This window comes from Acromyrmex echinatior, chromosome 5 (assembly GCF_024713525.1).
Source record: "Acromyrmex echinatior isolate Ae372 chromosome 5, ASM2471352v2, whole genome shotgun sequence".
In the NCBI taxonomy this organism is placed as follows: Eukaryota; Metazoa; Arthropoda; class Insecta; order Hymenoptera; family Formicidae; genus Acromyrmex; species Acromyrmex echinatior.
In genome coordinates, this window is record NC_141856.1 from 5260419 (window position 1) to 5285118 (window position 24700).

General features: G+C 30.3%; 1 protein-coding gene across 1 annotated transcript in view; it reads right to left on the reverse strand.

Annotated features, from left to right (window-relative positions):
• The window catches only part of LOC105153705 (protein Skeletor, isoforms B/C), a 117194-nt gene extending 104449 nt beyond the window's left edge, over positions 1-12745 (reverse strand). The window contains exon 1 of the mRNA XM_087406363.1: positions 10757-12745. The gene's annotated coding sequence lies outside the window, so the exon portion shown is untranslated. The remainder of the gene's footprint in view (positions 1-10756) is intronic.
• Between the last annotated feature and the right edge of the window lie 11955 nt (positions 12746-24700).

The window sequence follows — 24700 nt, forward strand, 5'->3', positions numbered from 1 at the left end:
TATTATAATAAAATTGTTAACAGATCACAAATATATCTTCTTATTTCATATAGGAAAAATACATAACGCAAGATAATGAAGTTATCCGATTACACATAGTATATATTGTACATATATGAATTTCGAGAAAAAAGATTCATTAAGTAAAAATAAAAATATTTTTTTATAAGAAAAAAGCTATTTCTTAAAATTGAACACTACTTTTTAAGAGATTTATAGTAGTAGATTTATTAAAGTAAACAAATAAATTTATCAAATACGATAAAGAAAACTAAGAACGAAAGAAGAGAACTAAGAACTTAAATTTAGATGTTTCAAATAATACATTATATATTCTTATATTACATTAATTTATTTCAAAATAAATTTATCTTGAAAAGAATTTTTTTTATTTAAAAAACCATGTTTTCATTAAATCAATTATTTTAATAAAGAACATTTTTTCTTCCAATTAAAGAAATAATTATAAAAATTTTTAATATACTTATTACAAATAAATTCATCAAACTTAAAAATAATTCTTTTCATTTTTAAAATATATGTCTTAATTAGATTAATTATTGAACAAGTAATTTTTAAGAGGAATAACGTATTTATTACAAAAAATAGGTAAATTCATTTATAAGTAAAAAGAATTTTTTTAATTAAAGAATTTACCATATTATTTATTTAATTAACATTTTTTTGTATATTCACATTTCTATTTTTTAAATAAATATTGATGCTTCAAAAATTAAATATATTTCTTTTTAAAAAAAAAACATTTTTAAATAAAATTTTGATGAAATTATTTATTTTATTAAAGCGAATCTATCTTTTAATTTAAAAAATATTGTTTTTAAATTTATTTTTACAATTTTTAGAATAGATAATGATTTTTTTGATTAAATAAATATCTTTTATTTACTTATCTCATAATATTCTTATAAAAAAAAAATACTGCAAGATTTAAATAAATCATGTCTGAAAGAGTATTTGAATAAATTATTTGTTTCTAATCAATTAAAAGTCAATTAAGATTTTCTTAAACTTAAGATTTTTTTTTTAGTGTTATTATGGAAAACATATGTTGTTTTCAATTTCTTATGAAGTTAATACCTCTAAAAATGAAAAATCGAAATTGTATACATTGTGATAGTCACATTAAAGAATAACAACAAAATTCTTTTTATTTATAAATCATAATTTCTTTTACTTTGTCCAAACTTTTCACATTTTTACATTAATATGAACAAATATCAGTCAATAAAATGTAATATAAAACTACTCTAAACTCATGAATGTACCTCATTATTGCTGATTATTCTTTGCTATTAAAGTTCATGAATAATATCAATATAGATGTATAATAAAAAGCAAATTAACGTTATAATATATAATACATACGCGTGTAAACTATTGTATGTTAAAAGAATAATTAAAAAAGTAAAAAAAAAACAATAATAAACGACATTCCTAATCGACATTCAAAGCAGATGCCATTGTGCTTTTTGTCCTTATGCTTGAATCCCTTTCTTCGACTTTAGTATAAATGAGTGCAGTTCTTCCGTCATTACTACATCGTGAACGTGATTTATCGATATCGACAACAATTATTTCGGAATCAGAACTCGAGACTATAGACAATAAATTGCATAGCTAAGACAGATGTAAAATCTATTGCATACGTAAGTATTTTTTTATATCCCAAACGAATCCTCGAAAATTATTTCAAATAAACTTATTCAAATTTAAAAAATGTTTTAATAACCTATTAATTTTTACTTGTTTGAAAAAAAGAAATTAATCCCATGTAGTAATTTATATATAAAAAGAATTTTTTTTAGACTGCATTAGAATTCAAAAGGAAATCCAAATTTCAAGTTTAATTAATAATAAATAATATAACAATGTTTAATAAATTCTTTTTTCATACGTGATGCAATTGCATTAAATAATTATTTGTAGGCATGTTAAACGTAAATGTAAATGAAGATATATTTATGCTGTAGCATCAATTTTTGATCGAATATATGATTATTAGATTTTTTATTAATTCAGCAAGTGGCAAAAGACAAAACGTACTTTCGATAATATCGTTTTTTAAATACAAAAATCTCTGTAAATATTAATTAAATGCTGATGTTAAATTAACGCAATTCTTCTTTGCATATTTATCTGAGAAAACAGTTTCGAGAATACTTTAGGATAATTACTTTGCCCCAGAGCGAAATCTAAAGCTAACAAGGCCCGTAAGTAAAGGTAACAGAGCACGTCTCCAAGGATTTGAGCGGTCTACGGAAATCGAAACTCTGCGATGTGTTGTAAGTGACATGATGACTGATCAAAGTATTACGGAATTTAGAAACAAAAGGAAAGTTATCTCCACATATTGTTTCATTATAATAATTTCCTATTAATAAATACTGTTTTTATTAATAAATATATTACATTGCATAAAAATTTTCTGACTTTTTATTAATTCCATTTTCAAAATTTAAACGGTTGAAATTGATTTATTATGATCAATTATTGTAAAAAAATTGAATAATGGCACATTTAATCTGACATGATACTACATTATACATTATAAATATATTATTTATATTTAATATAAGTCTACAAATAAATCCTACAAATTGCGCAATTGTGTCGATTGCTTCATACATAAAAGAAATAACCAGTTCACTGTGTAAGAAATAAAAATTTGATCTCACAATAGCCTAAAAAAAGCACTAATTTTATTTTCAAAGGTTAATATTTTATTAACAGTAATAATAATAATTAAATAAGAACAATTAGGAATCCGCGCTGTAATAGGTGCGCTTAAATTACTGAACCAAATCTCAGTCTACTTGAATATATTTTCATATACATTTTGGCTAAATTTTAGCCTTCTTCAACATGACGTAGACAATTAATATAATAGAATTGCTCACGTGGAACCTTTGATTGTCTCCTACTTATTCTTCATGTTCAGTAAATTGGATAGCCTCATGTAGATCGAGACCTTAAAGTTGTCAATATTTATAGGAATAACAACTACTTAAATATGTATAGATTATGCATAATTAATCAGAAAGTTACCTCAGGTAGCACGTGTACATACATAAATAATAACGTAGTTTAATTTCCGGATAAAATTATAATACAAAAATATCACATATAACTAAGAATAACGTAAAATTGTCAATGATGTAAAATCGAACTAGACAACGATCTTGACGGTTGCGAGTCAGTTGTTAAAATGATACATAAATATAATTGTCATCTAAAGTCAAACATTGTTTGTCACTGTTGTACATAATTACTGATCGGTTAAAAAGCAGTGGTAACAAAGACTTAATAACTCTATGTCTGTGTTTAAATTAATACCTTTCTTTTGATGTTTAATATTTATCATTTCGGAAATCAGTCGTTTGCTGTAATTTCTCTCATTGTCTAAAATTTCCGCCTTGTCTCAATTGAAATTATGATTGTGTTACACTAATGGAAATATATTCAAAGGGTTTCAAGATGTTACTAACGGAAATATATTCAAGTAGACTGAGGTTTGGTCCAGTAATTTAAGCGCACCTATTACAGCACGGATTGCTAATTGCCCTTATTTAATTAATATTATTATTATTATTTTATTATAAAGAATTTTACTATGACTTTTTTATATTTTTTAAATATTTTATTGATGCATCACCGGTCAAAGTTTGCAAATGCTCGCAAAGACGCTACCTAATTAATTAAGATTATAATTCGTGAGACGCGAACGGCTTGTTAATGCACCCTCGTTATATAACTAGGTGCAAGGTAGGAGGCTGGAGATGAGATCGTAGGTTTATTGATTCGGTTTTCTCCGCGGTGGAGTTTTTTCCTCCCTCCTTCCTCCGATCACCCTTTCCTTTCCCGTCTCGCCCGGTCCTTATATATTCTACCCGTTACTTTCTGTTGTGCATTCACCTCCCTTTCTCCCCATGTTCGCATCGTTAGAAGTAGGACGCAATTTTCGAGAGCTTGCCTTCGATTTTTTCCAATTCAAATGATACGAAATTAGTCTAGTATAACAGCTCATTTTTGTAAGGAACATCCATCACACATGTTCCTTACAAAAAAATCCATGTATAAGAAATAATATATTTACAGTCCTCTCTTCTCTCAATTTTTAGATAGATGAACAAACAGAAGACTATTAAAATCATCAATAATATTAAGCTAATGATCCAATTTATTCTTTTTTTTTTTATTGTATTGCAGATTTATATCATGGAAAAGTTCCACAGATGAACTGCACAAGATTCATGACAATAGTAAAGCAAAAATATCTTCATGTATTCGTTCGTTTCTTTTATGAATATTGTAACTTGCATTTGCGAACTTGTGCATATAACATTATAATATTATTATTTTTATTAGTCTATTAGTATTATTTATTTCTTTGCATCGCTTTTACGAAAATATTCATATAAAAATTTAGTGCCTTTAGCAAAATTATTTAGTTGAAACATTTTTAACAGCAATCAAATATTTTGGTTTATTGTTCACATCGATTAAACAATTTAATTTATATAAAATTACAGTTTTGTTTCGTACATTTTAAGCAAAAATTTTGGTTTGATATATTTCAATCAAATTTTGTTTACAGGAAAATTTTGGTTTATAGAACAAAACTTTTTTTCTTATTGTAGATGCTAAAAGATCGAGATATCATGTGTGACGGATCGAATACATACGTAACGATAGAGCACAAACATTTTAACATATTCGTGCACTTGAGACGAATATACAAAAAAGAGATTACTAACAGATTTTAGATATTTTATTGCTGGATGATAGATCTAGCGAATTTAATAGCTCTATTATTACACCGATCAAAAGCGCTATATGTGTCTTAAGTCTTCTTCGCGTAACAATCTGACATTATAAAAGACATTATAAACTTCCCGTTTGCTACTTTGACGTTATATGATGCTTTTCTTCCATTCACCGTGCAGTCTATTCTACCTTCCGAGCTACTTATTAGATCCTTCGTCCTACTTAGAGTACAGTTTTATTAACCATTTCCATCTCCCTTCTCCTCCCTTCTTTCCTTACCATCGATGATAAATTCAATAACGATAGAGGCACCATAAACTCGATCTTATGCGCACCAATTTTCATTAATTCTATATATACCGTTTAAACGGTATATATATTTTTTCCTTTCACTTCTTATCGATTTGAAAATACTTCATGAATTGACACAGATATATGTATATTACGTCGTTATTATAAGCATCAATTAAAAAAGTGTACCCTAAGACTGAACAATTACAAAATTTATATCAGTATATGATTTGATACATACGAGACACTAGTTCATTATTTAATATTTTATATTATAAGTTGTATATATATAATTTAATATAAAATAATATACACGGTGTTTCATTTCGAGTTTCAATACCATACCTCGTAAAATATATTAATATGCATATAACAAGTTAAAGATTATATACAGGGAAAAAGTATTTTAAGATTTAAAAATCATTACATGATCTAAACACTTTTTCTTCTAACTCGTGGTGTATTTTGGGTATTATTTTTTTTTGTTTTTAAGATTAATAAGATATGGGAATCTCGAAACTTGAAATAAAATATCCTGTACAATACGTTCCGCTACGTTTCGAAACAACTAAAGAAACGCGAAACGAGAGACATTTCGTTGGAACATTTATCGTTCAAAAGCGCTATGATATCCTCTTAGAAAAGACAACGTTCGTAACAACGGTCAAGAAACAATAAATGGTTTCGGGAAGCCAACGTTGAGGGATGAAGCAGAGGAAACATCGAAAGACAGAGCAGAAGAAATGACGGTAGCGGATCTGTGGATGTTACGATGTAAGGAGTAACACGATATTCCCAATCCGGTGCGGAAGCTTTAGAAACGAGATAAAGAAGGGCTCGCGAGTGCAATAAATCCCCGGGTTTCCTTCGCCTCCCCCGTTTCGTCTACTGCCACCGCGCAGCCCCGTCGTAAACCTCGAAGGAAGCTGATGTCGACTGCTTGATCGAAATGAATTTACTGTTTACTCGTAGCCGCGCCGCCTCTGCGATACGATTCAAGAGTGCAGCTATGAAATATAGCCCGCACGCGATATAACCTGAGAGTCGCGGTTTAGAAATCATTTCCCTCTCCTACCCACTCAGCCGCGGCCCTTTTTCCCAGTCAGTTATATCGATACCAAAATGTGACGGCAGCCGCGGAATACGAACGAACTGAAATGGACGTGTCGAGAATTAATCTCCAGACAAGTTTCAAAGCGAATTGTCTCTCCGCTCGTTTTTCTCCATTTCATAGCTTCGCCTTTGTAGTGAAATGCCTCGATGTTCTTACGACGAGAAACACCATATATGCAACGTCATCGGTTCGCAATATATGCCACGTTTGAAGGATCAATTACTTTAGTCTTTATTATTTGAGATCAACGAAGTCAAAGGCGAATCTTTACTTTCTTTATATAAAAGTTAAATTTAAAAGTGTAAAAATATCTGTTATTCAATTTTGAAAATCGCGGGAATTAATTATCTCCTACGATAATTTCGAAAGATCTTGCTTTCTTGCTTATTCTAAGGAATCGTTCCGCGATGAGATTGTTGCATATTTTATGGAATAACTTACATAATCCCCCCCCCCTCTCTCTCTCTCTCTCTCTCTCTCTCTCTCTCTCTCTCTCTGCGAATATCAAAATGTTTTTACAAAACGAGATAAAAAATGAGTTGTTTGTCTTTTTCTAATTATCTAATTAATATACTTCATATATAATTATATCATACAATATATCAATTGTCATAAAACAGTTGTTAAAAGAGTTGTTTCGCGGCAAAATTTAGAACAGATAACATCATTAGATAATCGTTCGTAACTCATTCGTAAAATTGCACGTCTCCATGCATCCGACCAGGGTTATACGCGTAAACGATCTTTCGCGCGCGATAAAAAAGAAAAAAAGGGAAAAAGAAAGAAAGGCGAAGAAGAACACCATCCCCGTTTGCGACGCCGTTTCCGTGCCCTCTTTGCAGTCTACGAAAGACACGCGACCTAAAATCGCATTTGAATAAAGCAATTTGTGCACGCGCCGTAATCCAATTCAGCCTTCTCGCTAGTTTTCGCTACGCGGAAGCACCAATAAATCAACCAGTTGCGCGGCGCATCGGCCTCAGCACGCCCCTACGATGTAGCCATATGGCTTAATTTCATTCGTAGAGCGTGTGGTACTTCGAGAGGTCGGGGAAAAAAAGCATTTTGCGTATGAACAGGAAGAATTGACATCGCGATGTCAATGTTGCGGCTCAGCGATTACATTCGCTCGATCGCTAATAATAGTGATCTCCGCGATATCGCATTGAGATCAAATTAATTTCGCGGTCACTTTGTATTTAAATTACAGCTTATCAAAGGGCAAAAGGATATATATTTCAAACTTGATATATATTTTTTATATATTGTTTTTATCTTACAGATAAAAATCTCTTTAGAGTATTTATAAAAAAAAGTTCTTTATCACAAAAGTAAGATTTGATTACGACAATTTGATAAAATGTATATATATATGTCTGTACAAGATCGTCCAAATATATATTAGATAAAAAAGTATATAAATAAAATTAAAAGTGTGTGTGTAAATAATTTTTCTTATAGTTAATATCTTAAAATTTTATTCACTCGAACTAATTAAAACATAATCTTTTCTTTTGAATAAGAGAGAAGGCTATCAATTTATTTTTAATTCAAGTAAAAATCATTGAACTATTTTATTGATTTTAATGAGAATTCAATGTCAAATGATTTTTTATGTAATGTAAAGATGAAATAATTTTTCTTCTCAATTTTATTATGTATTTTTCGATACTTCAAAAAAGTTTCCTTAACAATTTTTTTTTAATTTAAGAAAAAACTGTTTTCTTAAGTGTGTGTATGCTTATTAAAATTAAAATTACGCAATTTAAATAAATAATAATTATGATATAAAATTTTTCAATTTAAGTATAACAAACTAAAGCATTAAAATTAGAAGATGATTTTTTCTTGAAAAATTAACTTGAATCAAATTTAGGTTCGTCAGCATATTTTAGTGTAACATTTGTTAAAATGTATATTGTAAATGAATTTTTTTCATATTAAATCTTTTCAATTTAAAAAAGTATTTTAATAAATATTTATTTAAATTCATATTTCTAAAGTTATAAAAATAATAAATATGTAAATCTTTAATTAAATTCTTCACTAAAGTCGTTTATTCGCGAGTACGCTATATGGACGCGGCGGAGTTATATTTTTCGTAAATATAAAGCTACATACAGAAAAGAATAAAAAGCACAGCATTTGAGATTTTTCATCCGTTTTCTAATTAAATGTTAATAAAATAGTATCTTGAAAGCGAGTCCAAAACTATAAAATGAAAGTACAATAAATCAAGTATATTTTTTGACGGTACAATTTCGTTTTGTACTGTACATCTTGTAGTTAGAATGTAATAATAATATATAAAAAATTTACATTTATTCATTTTTATGTTCAAAATCAGTAATTAGGAAAAAGTAAGAGCTATAATTTAAGGCGCCTAGTGATCCCCAGTAATATCAAAAATCGTGGATACTCAGGAATCTTAATATACATTAATTATTAAAAAAAATAGTTTTTTCTAGTTACAAATAATTTACTCAATAATTATTTGCTTGAAATAAATATATATAATTAATAGAAAATCACTAATTAATAAAAAATGAGAATTATATTTCAATAATCATTAATCATATTGCAAAAAAATATTTGTTATAATTATCAAATTATTTGCTTTATTAAGGAATAACATTCTTCAAATGAATACATACAATGCATTTTAAAAAAATGCGTTTATAGTTGTATGCAAACAAATTATTTATTAAAATTAAAGAAATTTTCTTTTTTTAGTACATTTTTTTCTCAATATTAATTTTCCATCTGGTTTTTATCTTACAATTAGAGAAGACACGGAGCATTGCATAGGTCCTAATCGAAAGCATGTTTAAGCGCAGCTTAGACACGCTTATTATTCACGTAACAGCTCAAAGTGCGCAATGACGTATACAGAATAGTAGTTCGGAGCGGCGCGGCGCGGCGCGGCGCATCCGACGCTGCGCGAAGCGCCGTTAAAGGGGTAATCGTTATAAATCGTCGTTAGAACGTTCCAATCCTCAGACCCGCGGGGGATTGATGGATCTTTATCCGCATTACGTCCGACTGATAGAAATAAACGTCGGCTCATTTCTCTAATCTGTTCACAATTATCCCTTTGCTTTCTCCTGCAGGTTATCGCCGCGGAGTCCTCAATAATTTCAACTTGACTATTTATCGCGATGAAACAGAGATTTCTTTACTCTGTAAATGGACATTTTTGCACGGATATACAAATCTATATTTTTCAGATCATATAGAATGAACGAAACTATTTTGTGGTACTGTAATATCAAAATGTAACACTATTATACATCGCGCACTGCTGCAACAATTCACGTAAAGATATGAAAGAATGAATATATTTGCCACTGAGAGAACAGATAAAACAAGAAGAATCACTAAAAGTGGATTTACCGTAACTCTCCTTAAAGCAATGGCATTATATCGGAAGAAAGTTTTAAATCCGATTTATAAACATTATTTTATGTATGAACTTTTTGAGCTTTGTGAATGCGTGTTCTACATTTTGTATGTCATGAATCATCGTAGACACGTAGTACTACTTAATTAAATGCGAATGTTCCGTAATTGAAGCGAGTGTGTGTTGCGCAAATGCACATGTAAAATTTACTACCTAAACATCACAACGGAAGAACGAGGCGAGAGAAAAATAAAGACAGAAAGAGAGAGAGAGAGAGAGAAAGAGAGAGAAAGAGGGGCGGAGGTAAGTAATCCTCTCCTGAATTTTATAGAAATCAGGATTTCAGCCTGTTTAAGAGCTCATCGATAAATGCCTCGCAGAAGCGAGAGTTCCCGATAGAAGCAGGAGACGTAAAATAGACAGTCCAAGGCAGGTGAGACAGCTACGCTATACGAAACAGCGCTAAGAAACATCGAACAGCCAAGAAAACCAGAAGCAACTTGCTGTTTGCGATCGCGATGTGGGTATGTGTTCTGCGTACGTGTAAGTGTAAGTGTGTGTATGTGATGTGAAAATGGAAATGTGGTAGGTACACGCGATGTCACGCGCGTATATTGCCGAATGAAGTGTACGACGGAGAGTGGCAGTTGAGAACATCCATTCAGCCGAACATCTAGAGGGAAACCAGCTCTGCGATCGCGAGACGTCGTCACGGCCGCGGCACAGTCCAACTTTTGACGCCGACATTGCGGCAAAGTGGACCTCCGCGTGCCTTTCCGGAAAAAAGGAAAAAAAAACAAAAAAAAACAAAGAGAACGTTCGCTCGCGGATGACGACGCTCTCGATCCATTCGAACCCAATACCAGAGGAACAGAAATTGGGAGACAGAAAGAGAAAAAAACAGATGGAAAATAAAGAGAGGTTCGGTAGAAGAAAAAAAAAGTGAGAGAGAGAGAGAGAGAGAGAAAGAGAGAGAGAGAGAGAGAAAGTGACAGCCATCTCACCGCCCGCGCCACAGCTCAAAGCACTCACTAAACGTCACGGGAGAGCACGGACAGAGAGGACTGCCGATTGGTGGTGGTTGGTCAGTGTCGGTCAATTGTTGCTGTCTACGTTCAACGGGGCAAAGTGTCTATAGGCCTGGGACGTGCTTTTCAATAACCTACAAAGAGCACTGGCTCCTCTCCCCCGTGTTGTCGCAGTACGGTCGCCCGCGTAGCGCCCGGACCGACGTACGCCGTGGTGCCACCTGACAGACTCCGGGAAATTCGAGAAAACGGTATTTCCTTCGGCCCATGCGCGAGAACTTTAATCGAATTTCGGCGTTGCAGCGCCGACAACGGCGACGCGGCCTCGCTCCGCTGCACGTGACAGACTCCAGGATCACGTAAATTTGAATTTTGCCGCGCGCACGCGCTCGATCAGCCGATTCCCCAATTTCTTTTCCACGGTTCATTCAATAACGGGATAGGATTCGCGCGATAATAATCGCAACGATGATCTTTTGCTTGGCTTTCGCGCGTTCTCGCGATTTTCACTCTTCTTCCAATTACTTCGGGATAAATGTGTCACTCGATCTTCTCGCATACGAAAAAAAGCTAGAAAGCATTTAAAAAGAACAGCAACAGAAACCATCGCTGCATTTTCTATCATTTATCGCAATTTATGTCGTTATGTGTATAATCGCACGTGCACGTAGCAACTGGATAATATTATAGAAAATTTACATTATCTCCAATAGCGGTCTGTCCAGTTTGCTCACTAACGAAATACTATTAAAGACCTTCGGCCCTGGGCAAATTTTCGTGACTATCAATGGGACCCGAAAGACCCGGGGATAATTGAAGAATGATAACGTTACCGACAATTAATAAATGATTAATTAACAATTAATTTATGATTATTAACATAAATATTTCGAATACGTTATTAAATTCGTGATTTTTTATTACATAAAAGCTGTATAAATAAGTATGCATATTTTTAATGATAATATCTTATATATTGTCGAAAAATTACAATTTTTCCTCTGCAGTTATTATCTCTATTAATAATTAAACTCGGATGATATCATTAAAATCACAGTTTTAAATAAAAATCGAGTATTATTAAATTTTAAACATATGTACACTGCATTAATTCGTTGGGTCATAGTAGCGGCCCGACTTATCGACGTTTATTTTTTTACTCAAATACTATCAACTTTACAGAAAAACTGCAAGAGACAAAAATCATGTATTTCCTTCTTATAGAACTCTAAAAATTTTTTCAGAATTTTTTATCAACTTTTTAGTACTGCATTTTCTTGTTTTCAATAAATCGGATCGCTACTATGACCCAGCGAATTAATGCTCTACACTTTACATGTCTACAAAACTAATAAATTATAAAATTAGTACCGTATTACTAGTTTATTATTCTTAATCACTTAAATTTAACAGGTACACGAATTTCCATAAGCGCCGAGGGTTTTTAATAGTTCCTCGTTGGTATATTGACGAATAAACATAACAAATCTTCGAAAAATGAATTTTTTAATATCCAGAGAAACATTAAGAGGTTCATTGCACAATAAAGATATAATATAAAACCAATGAATTTATAAAAAGTAAAATCGACTTTTGGTTGACAATGCTTGAAATGTAAATGGTGATAAGCAGAAGCCTTAATTAGAGAGATTTGTATGAAATCATCTTTTAAAAAGTATGCACATCTAACTTATGACTATCTATTCCTATTATCTTCATTCCTTGCCCTCAAATTTTTGTGCCTCACATTTGTAACAGGCGCTGGCACAGCGTCACATAATTAACACTTGATTATGGTGGATTTAAACTGATTTAAGCGAACGGAACCGACTTTTCGCAGCCATTTATGTCAAGTTACCCTAAGTCGCCCGCAACATACGAGTGGCGCCATCCAGCTGCATCCCCCAGAATCTATCTTTTGTCTCTCGCGCCAAAGCAAAACACAACTCGAAATTCAATGACGCGAATTGTTAATTATCATGAAAAAATAAAAATCAAAGCGTTTTACTTTTAATGTCTGCGCAATAATGTCCCGAATCGGATATTCTAAATTTATTTCCGACTACATACGACTATAACGAAATAAATGGATCGAAATTAATTGCGCGTCACATTTATTTTACTATACGAATTCCTCTTTTGTGATTTTTGTAAAATCATTGCTTCCAAAAAAGTTTAAAAGAATATAAAAATTTTCCAAAGACGCGAAGTGCAAAATTACAGAAGTACAAAAAATGCATAAAGATGATTTGAATAATTTATAACTTTGACTTTATCATCGTCATGTCCAATCAGAAATAAATTTAGATTATTATTGTACAAATATCAGAATTAAAAAGTTTGAGCTTCATTGACAATTACTAAGAATTTGCTCGATAAATCAGTCTTAGCCATTAATATAAGATAAAGCATATAGTATCTTAGATTTGATAAAACGGTGCGAGGCAAAATATCAAGGCAATCTATCCTAGGGCAGCATTCATAGTTTCTTCTTATTTCAAGATTGTCTTAAGTAATATCTTATAATATGGCCCTCTGATTGGTTCGTGACTTCTTAAGACTGTACTTAAGACGGTCTTGAATACAAGATCCGACTATGACATATTAGTAATGTCGACTAATAATCGATTAATACTTGACGAATGTCTCAAAAAAGTCGACTAAAAGTCGATTGAAAGTCGACTATAAGTAGATTGGAAAAGTCAAGAGTTTTTAATGAAATCTAAATGTCGACTAATAGTTGATTATAGTCTCGAAAATAATCGACTATTATTAATCTAGCTAACTAAAATTGATAAGTTATCGAATAATCAACATCTATGTGGTTAACACTGTTCCACTTCTTTGTTAAGTTATTGGGCATTGATAACTGAAAGATATCTTATAGTTATTAGTGCCCAATAAGTTACCACAAAAATAGAAACATTAATCATCCAGAAATTGATTATTCTGTAACTTATCAATTTTGGTTAACTGAGAGGTCTTATTATAATAAATTTCATTTTCCAGAGAAGCACAATATACTCATGTAAACTCTTATTGTCAAGGACTTTTCAGTTTAGTCCGCTCTATCTACTCAGGATGGATGATGCTGAAATTTAAGGACATTCTATATAAATATAATTATATCTATAGTAACTAATTATCAACAGTAGTATGAGATATTGAAATATTATCATCACTAAATCCATGATCATCATTACTGTTTAGAAGTATGGAAGTAAATTATCAGCAGTAGCAGTAAACTGGTGAAAATCAGAGACCAATTGTTAAGTATTAGTTCGAGCACTTTACGCTATTATCATTATCTCATTCTAATAGTCCTGCAGTTGTTATATTCGTAAATTTAATTATCATCAGAGCAGAAATTGATGAATCGACCAATCTATTCATAACAGCGCTAGGTTGTTCATTTTCCGGTTAGATTTAAGAACGTGGCCGCTTCACGAGATTATTCAAATAAAGCAAGATTTCTCATAAGGAGAAAAAGTATTAACTTTTACACCCATTACATAAAATTAACATAAAATTTACACCCAAGTTCGGCAGCCGAAAAAACAAATTATCCTTCGTATAATAGTGGAACAGTGTTGCCAACTATGAATTCCGAAATTCCGCTAGATACTTTACCAAAAAATTCTAGAAATAAAACGGCGCGGGCACACTTGTTTTCCTGGGCTGCGTTCGGATTCCCACCTGGATGCTGCCCGGATATCATCTTCGTTGTTTATCGAATATTAAACAAGGATGACATGACACCCAAGTAGCACCGGGTGGGAATCCGATCTCAGTTCTGCTGGATTACTAGCTGGATTAGAATCTTGCTGTCAGTAGCCTAGTTTACACCAAGAGTTCCGAGTTAGAATGCAAGTAGCAACCAACTGCAGTCGAGTATTCCCTGTTACAGTCGAATGACAAGGGAATGCTCGACTGCAGTTGGTTGATTCTTTCATTTCGACTCGGATCGAATCCTCGGTATAAACTAGGCCAGTGCCAGCATCGCAGCCAATACGATGATAAGAGGTTTGTTTTCTGTTCCTGCACGAGGATTGCACTAAAACTGAACTGGAGGTCGATTCTGTATCTTCAAACAAGGTGAAAATTACAAAAGTGAACAAATTTAGGTGTTGATTAATGAAATAATCAGTATTCTAGTAAATTCACTTTTATAATTTTTACCTCATTTCAAAATACAGAATCCCAAGAAATTGAATCAACTAGAGTTCTTTATTTCATGAAAAGGAAGGAAACAGAGGATTCGATTGATACATTTTCTTATGCATTACGTGTTATGCATTATGCAAGAGTTTATGCTCCCCGCGTACAGGCAAAAGATAAAAAACATTTTAAGCTGCTTTTTGTAAGAAAAATCTGCTGCGAGCAAGAAAAATCGATTCGATGTCAATTCCATTATCATTTCTGACTGAGATCCCCACTCCGTCACATTTCAAATTCAGTGTTGAAAAGCTAAAGCTATTGCCTCCTTCCTTTTCATCGAGCGAAATTTCGCTGCGAAGTTACTCCCGCTACTGCCGTGAATAAAGGAACGTTGAACAAACAATTAAAAAAATTAACCAATCAAAAAATGCTTCGAAATATTTGGCCAATCAAGTGGGCCATAGCCAGAGTCAGCGTTGCTTCGCTCATAGTTGGGCAGTGTATTTTATTAAACTTTGAGCGTTTATTCGCCATTTTGATGAAAATTGATGGAGTGATAAAACCTGTAGCACAGACTTCATTTATTTACTTTTTGGAATATATAAAAAAGAATCTATATTTCTTTTTTATATTTGAAAAATTTATAAAACAAATATTTTTAGAATATCGAAATTGTAATTAAGAATTTTAAAAATATTAAAAGTATATAATCTTTTGCTATATTATTAGGTGTTGGAATTAATTCGTAGCGTTTTTTTAATGAAAGAATGTTATTTATTTCACATGAGCATTAAAAAATACATTAATGAAAGTACTTCCCATCACTTTCTACTACTTTTGACCATCTTTCGGGCAGTGAATGAATACCGCGTCGGAAGAACTGTTCATCTTTAGATGAAATCCAGGAATCGAACCATTTTGTACAATCTTCGTAAGATGTGAACTTCTGCTCGCACAAGCTATGAGCTAATGATCGAAACAAGTGGTAGTCGCTAGGTGCAATATCAGGAGAATACGGCGGGTGCGGTAGCACTTCCCATTTAAGTGTTTCCAGGTATGTTTTTACCGGTTTTGCAACGTGTGGGCGAGCATTGTCGTGCAGCAAGATGACTTTATCGTGTCTTTCGAAGTATTCCGACCGTTTTTGCTTCAATGCACGGCTCAAGCGCATCAGTTGCCGTCGGTAGAGATCTCCAGTAACGGTTTCATGCGGTTTTAGCAGTTCGTAGTATATGACACCCTTCTGATCCCACCAAATACAGAGCAGGAGCTTTGAGCCATGGATATTGGGCTTTGCCACTGATGTTGATGGTTCGCCGGGCTTAACCCATGACTTTCTGCGCTTTGGATTGTCATAATGGATCCACTTTTCGTCACCGGTAACAATCCGATGCAAAAAACCTTTTCTTTTCTGCCGTTGAAGCAGCAGTTCGCACGTGAGAAAACGTCTCTCAATATCCCTTGGTTTCAATTCATATGGGACCCAATGTCCTTCCTTCTGGATCATGCCCAAACTTTTAAGACGTTTTCCTATTGTTGAGAAGTCAACTTCCAATGACGTAGATAATTCTTTAAGTGTTTGACATGAGTTTTCATTGAGCAGTGCCTGCAAATCGTTATCTTCAAATTTTTTCGGCTGACCAGGTCGCTCCTTGTCATCCAAGTCGAAATCACCAGCTTTAAAACGTGCAAACCACTTCCTACACATTTGCTCAGCCAGAGCATGTTCACTATACACATCCACTAAAATACGATGAGCTTCAGCTGCACTTTTGTTCATATTAAAGTAATGAAGCAAAACTCCCCGCAAAAACACTTTATCTGGCACAAATTTTGACATATTCAATGAATTATACAGTATTGTTATTTATGATTTCAAGAAAGGTTATGTACGGCAAATGACGTCCTATGATAGATGTTTACAATGTATACAGAACTATAGGTAACAACGAAATAGTGTACTGCTTGTGCCATCTCTTGTAAAACGCTACGAATTAATTCCAACACCTAATAAAAAAAAAAGAGGAAGGGAGACCATGGTTTCTATAAAAATTGCATAAAAAGTTCAATGTCGCTACTGGGTATGATTATACTGTGGTATAACTATATATGTAGCGACAGTACGCAAACAAAGGGTTCAGTTTTGTTCTATGCACACATTGACTGTAAAACCAAAAATATGACAAATTGTCATAGCATTAAAATTGTGGCGACGACAGTCTACCAGTGATTGAAACACAATAAATTACGATTGAGAGCTGAATGTATAATTACACGTATTGAGATGAATAAAATAGGTGATATCCCTTGTATTTTTGGGTATCAAATTGATTTTTATCCATTCTATTCTCCGGATTTCAAATAGAACGAAAAATCATTGAAGCCTAATTCTGTAATTTTGCACAGAAATTCTTTTATTTATTTTTTTTTTTCATTTTTGTACGCGGCAACTACTAAATTTCTTATTCACTTTAAATGATTATCGTACGTGAATAATGCGTTAATTCTGGCTCAAATTTGATCTGGAAGGATTTGAAGAGTGATACTTTCCAAGTGTGATATCATCAAAACTCTTGTGAGCTCTTATATCTATTTGGTCTATATTTTTAGTTCTAACGGAATATGCCAATCAAATACAAGAGCTCACTGAGCGCTCAGGGTATATGAAACACATTACTATTAATTATTAACTTGCGATTATATTATAATACTTATTAATATCGTGATGAAAAGTCATTAATACATTTACGACAAGACTTTCATCGCATTTAAGATAATTATCCCGATAATTTGAAGTCCTTCCACGTTGTGACAAGGTTAATATCCGATACAAAGAAGAAAAAAATCTTCATAGAAAAGCGAACTTGATGTATTCTGATTCCACATCAAATTCATAAGATCCATTCGCAAAAAAAAGTTAAGCAATCCGTCAGACACCAGCTTATTACAGAAGGATGTGAATTCCAAATCTTTCAGACCACTTATGATAGAAATAATTTTGGTAGCATCTTAATTACATTTTTATTGCATTTTTAATATAATATCAAAATTTGCGAAGAAATTATATGTTCTGCCACACATTATTACAAACCATCTCTTATTAAAAATAAAAAGATAAAATGATTTCCTTTTGGAATGGTGATTACGAAGGAATATATTTAATAGTAATAAAATACATGCATTATTGTAATTTTTTATATGTATGAATACAAAAGTATCTCGGGTACCAACTGTTTGAGATAAATCGAACTTGATAATAACGAGATTTTAAAGAACTAAGTATGCTTTCTGAAAAATTTGTTATTATATAATATTATATATAAAATTTAACAATCTTTTTTTTCTGCATTTTTCCAAAATTTTAATTATTAATACCTCGCTAATATAAAGGTATCCATTCGACTTATCTCGAATTTTTTGTATCCACACATTTTTAATTAAATTCATGTAATCACGATATCATTAATAAAAGAACATAAGGTATTTTGATAAAAAAATTATCTAAATCGACAAAAATCAAAATTTGTTAAATATAATCTCGTAATATATCTGCATGTATTTTATCATAGAAAAGTTTATAATATACATATAAATTAATAATTAACAATATTCTGGAATGGCGGGATGTCTCCAATACCTAAAAAATGATATTAAAATAACAGTTAAAAAATTAACTATATACATTCGTAATCATATTTTTTTGTTAGAGCAATCATCGAAAAATAAGCAAATTATTTGCATAAAGCTTAAATTTATTTACTTAACAATTTGAATTTAAAAAAATAATCATTATATGTATATCCATACATTAATTATATAATATTAAATTCGTATTGTTATTTAGATATGATACTATTACTAACATTATTATTACTAGTGGGAGAACATTTAATAAAACAAAAAAAGCGGAAATTGTATGTTAAAGTATACTACTAAATTAATTTCGTAACTTGATTTTAAAATATACAGCATATAATTGTCTGACTCATTGACAAAATTATTACTTCCAGTGCAAGACGAGAAAATTTGGGATTAATTCCGATTCTGTACAAGAATTTCTAACAAGATGCCAAACTAGACTTTGCGAATGGACTTTACAGAAAGCGACGAGGAATAAGTCTTCGTATGGTATTGTAAAAATAATTTCGACTTTCCGTCGGTACAAATCACGCATTCACTGCATCAACATAGCATCCACTTGATGCGAGAGACAGCGATGAGACTTTCGTACATAATAAATTAATCATTAATATTTGTAATTTTTAATGTTAAAAATATAAATGTAAAAAACAAACAAGAAGTTAACCTATATTACCTCAGTCAAAGCTCGAATCTTTACTGACTTATTTAATAAATTAAATAGACGAAAAATTGACGATTATTTTAAACATCAAATTTTTAATTAAAAGTCACTTAAAATTATTAATGACTTTTTCATATTTACAATAAAATCCAAATTAAAAAAAATTTTTTTAAATAAACATCTATCAAATTCGTTAAATTAATAAACAATTTTTGTTATCATATGGTTCGTCGATTTCGTGTAATTTACATCAATAAAGCAACAATAAATTTGATTTACCACGACAAGATAAATGCTATCTGTATGGAATAGATATATTTAATATGAATATATAAACATTCCAATAAATGTATAATTTAAATTAGTAATTATTGCGGAAATTACAAAAATAAACATGATGGCATTTACCTGGACATAGTTCACATAAATTTTATATTACGTATGTAATATTATTATACATACATTTATTTATGATAAAATTAATTACAATATTAATGCGTATACATACTTCGTATAAGTATAGAATTTTATAAGATATTAAGTTTCAATTTCAGGAGAGTTGAAAATTCAATGAAATTTAAAATTATATATAATATATAATCATAAAATTAAAATTATATATAATATATAATCATATTTGACAATTGGATTGTTGACAATTAAATAAAATTTAAGCTTAATTAAAAATTTTATTTAATTTTTAATCTTTTCTTTGCAATTATCAAGTACGTACACATGATGTCTATGTATCCTTATCTACATATTATAATTTATTAGTTATAATAGATTTATTGTATAATATTTTTTTAGTTTAATTATATTTATTTTTTAAAACAAAATTTAATTACCCGATCGCGAAATCTATTTAAGTGTCATTTTATTTATAATAATTTAATTTTTCAATTTATCTACATTTATTGTCTTTACCTATACAGTCCCTACCTATCCATATACTTGTCCTATCTAACCGTATTTTCATTTATTCGTGCCTATTCGCGTATCCTATCTCTGTTCGTATATTTCTACTTCCTACATTACTTCATTAACGTGTAACGCGAATATAATACGTTAATAATGTTCAGCAGAGAAAGCAGCTTTGCAAATATTGTAAAATTCTTCAATACGATTGGTTCTTGCTTTAGGTTTTTATGAATTTAAATGAATTAATGATATTAAATCAAATTTTACAATAATTGCAAAACTGCTTTCTTTGCTGAATGCAGCAGCTAATACCTAACCATGTCCTATCGTGTACTGATAAATTCAGAGAGATTACCTAATTGCGATCGAATTAAATAAACGAGCAATAAATGATAATAATTAAAATAGACTTTTAATTTTTAAAATACAAAAAATTAATAAATAACAAAGCTAATGAGAGCCATTGCGGATAATGAAGTGCAACTAGAATTTGTAGATTAAAAAACCTACAAAACTTGCACTTCATTATCTGCACTAGCTCTCATTAGCCCTGTTATTTGTTAGTTATTGTATTTTAAATCAACAATATAAGAACTCGCAATTTGCGAGTAAGTTACCCTCCCGAATATTCAGAATTTATCTTTATATATATATCTTTCAAAAAATTAGATTGGTATTACACACCAACACCCACTTCGTTCAGATCCTCGTCTTTTTTCTGGCCAATATTCTGGCTTAATATGCCAGAGATCGACAGCAAGGAGAAATATTCCTTTTTGCTGCCGACTAAAAGCGTAAAATTTTACGCCTTTGTATGATGCGCGAAACACGAACGCGTTGCGAAGGGGCCACCATATTAATCAAATTGATTAAATATTAATTATCAATAATAATAATTTTATTAATACATGTGTGTGAATAAATTTATTCTTTATTCGTGTCTATTCGAAACTAAAAATATAAGTATTTGACTAAAAATAAATCTAAATTTAAAAAAATCTCTATGAGGGATATTTTCAATATTTTGATTTTATAAATCTCAAATATTGTGAAATTAGATTCAAATTTCTTAATATAAATTTTACACAATATAAACAAAACTTCAAATTAAATTTAAACCAGAAATTACTAAATCGATTACTATCCCATAAAATTTAAGGCCCATATACGTATTCTTCTAACGATTCGAACAATTCGTTGCTGAATCTCATCTCAAAACATGCAGAGAGATAAGAAATTCATATAAATGATGTAAGATCCAAAAGGGAGATAATTTTCCCTTACATTAATAAATATCGTATATCGTTTATGTTTTAAATTAATACAATTATTTTCTGCATAATTTATTATTTCAAAATTAAGTATTTTAAAAGATGCAAAATTCCGAACGCGATTTTTTAAAATAATTATAAGATAAAATTTTTGTATTTCTTGACACAATGAATCTATGCTGGATCTTACATCATGTTACTATTTTGACTGGTATAAAATCCAGTTACTACATATAGATAAGTTATAAAAGTTTAGGCTAAAGTAAGTGCATTTAATGCAATTTAGGTAAATTATAGTAACAATTAATAATCATAAAATATTTTTTATAATAAAAGCGAGGTTAATAAATTATACGACAAATGCGCTACATTAAAATATCTGTTATTTCACTAGTAACAAGTATACAAATAATAAATGTGAAGCAATACAAAGAATATCTTTGAAAACAGTATGTTATATACATATATGTGTATGTATATTATTTTTTTCTGCACCAACTTAAATAAAATTTAATCCTGAATGAATATTTGAAAATAGGATAGATAGAAAGAATAATAAAACTATACTTATTATACTGTAACAAACACTGTTCTATATTATTAATAAAATCTATAGACAAAAAAACAATTTCATTTCTCTAATTTCATTCTCTAATTACTTTTTATATACATATATTCTTTATATTTTTTAATTTAATGTATTTCATTTATTTAAAAAATACGAATACTTTATTAATTTTTGTTTTTACTTCCACGTGACCATTAAGACGTAATAGACAAGGTGTTTGATAATTCTGTTGACAACGCTCGTAGGTACAGCAAACTAAACTGAGTCGAAAAGTCTTGTATCATTTTGCAATTTTTACAATAATTAACAAGATATTAATAATCGCTCAATATTGGTTTTCAATAAATTTTTACTCACAAGATATTAATTATTAAATAGCCGAATATAGATCTTCAATTTCGGCACTATTTAATAATTAATATCTTGTTACTATTGCGATGATCTATTGATCGCACTAATCAATTTTACAGAAAAACAGCAAAAATTGTTTGTTTTCTTCTCATAGAGCTCTAAGATTTTTTTCAAAATTTTTATCAACTTTTTAGTATTACATTTTTTCATTGGCAAGTATTTTTCATTGGCAACATGTGAGGAAATACGATATTAAAAAATTCTGAAAAAAAATTTTAGAACTTTATAAGTAGAAAATTAACAATTTTTGTCGAAATTGAAGATCAATATTCGCCACTATTTAATAATTAATATCTTGTTACTATTGGGAAAATTACAAAATGGTAGAGGACTTTTCGACTCAGTTTAGTCCACTCTACCTGCCCACGAGCGTTATCAGTACAATTATCAAACTGTATATATTTTAATGTAAAACATATTTAAAAAATCGATTACATAGAATCAACTTTTATGATATTTTTGAGATTTAATTATTTTGTATCAATTGAATTGAATTACATACAACTGAGATTAAATTACTTATATTATTATTTTATATATATATACACACACATATATAAAATATATTTGTGTTAACATATGAATTTAGAAACAACATTTGAGCCTTTAACATTGTAATTTTCTTGAATGAAATAATAAGTTCTACTTTATTGTTTTAGTTAAATTAATGAGAGATTGAATAAGAACAATGGCGAAAGATTATTAAAAATAACTTAAACTGAGTGTAATATGATATTATAAATTTTACAGTGCATGTACAATAAAATAAGAAGAAGCATCCAGGATTAAATTTATCCTAATCTGTTCTAACTTATCCACTTTAAGATAATGGATGCATGGAATGCTACATATACATTTATAAAAAATATACAGGTATATTTTTGTTAAATTGATGCATATATGCATCTGTAGATATATTAATAAAATCACCACGCATCCGTTACCTTAACAAAAACATCAATTCATCACTCACCAATTTGATGCGCGACAGCGGAGTTTGACTTGCATCGTCGCTACGATGATTCTGTAACAAAAAGAATATAAAATCTAAATTAAAACAAAGCAAAAAAATCAATTAATATTAAAAAAAATATTTAGTAAACGTAATTCTCTTGAAAATAATCACACAATTTTCAAAATATTTTTACAAGCATCGAATTTACCATTCACTTACATATTTATAAAAATAATTATATACTCGAAAAAATGTTATATAATAGACATTACATATATAATTATATATAAAGATTTTTTATATATGAAACATTTTTTCCTGGGCATTTTCTAAAAAAATCTTAAAAATACATAGATATTTATAAAATTTCAAAATAATTTTAAGAATAAGAATAATTCTAATTCTTTTTTTTCTAATTATTACTTTTAAATCATTGTAAAATAAAGCGAATAAATAGAAAAAAGATATTGATTTTACAATAGCAAAAAAGATATTTACCGCAAGGTTGCTCCGCCGGTGCCCGATGCCTCTCCCAGACCTCCTCCTCTTCTCAAAGTTGGGGTTGATACATCCTCTCGCACTGGACACTCGCGAAAAACACTCGCGCGCGGACTATAACTTGAGTCCGATTGAACGACACTCCCGAAGAACGACGCGACGAACCGGCTGCGGTTCGTTCATTTTCAAATAAAGCGGCAACGAGAGTACGTTAGCTTCCCCGTTGGATTTTTATACGAAGAGAACGATTTTATTCAATATCTAAAAATTTATCTAGATATATCATTCAGATCCGAAAATTTTTAGATTTGAGAAAAACCTTTTCTTTTCGTATAAATATCCTCTGGGTACTGAGCCCTCCCATCACATCAAGGTGTACCCGTGAGAGGAAAGATAATCTGAAAAATGTAATAGCTATTATCTATATTACATGCAACCGGTTAACTTTTACAAACGAATATCAAACACAGTCTGCAATTCGTTATCATTGTGAAATAAATTTACAGCAGCTAAAAGAATTGAATCTTTTATTTATAGATGATGTCTGTAAGATATGATTAAAGTCAATGAAATGGGCTATTTAAAAAGCGATATAAAAAAGAAAAATGTTTCTTTTATTATATCGATAATAATAGTTTCAAAGAATTACGTTTAATTTTTAACCGGATCGTATATAACGGAAGGTGCACAAAAACAAAAAAATAATTAAATTATTAAACTATATTAATTCTGAAAGCAGGAATTGCATTATTTGCATGAGAGTTTTTTATTATTCATATTAACGTTTTATGACTGGTGTGATACCGTTCGTACAGACAAATGCGGCCGTGTCGCGTGCCGCTCTTCTTCACATTTCTTTTTGAAACATATAATAATCGCAAAAATGCTAGATATATAATAAGAAATGTTGTATTTTATGAATGTTCACGTAATACGATTACTAGAATGATTAAACATTCATAAGGTACAACGTTTCGTATTATATTTAGCATTCTTC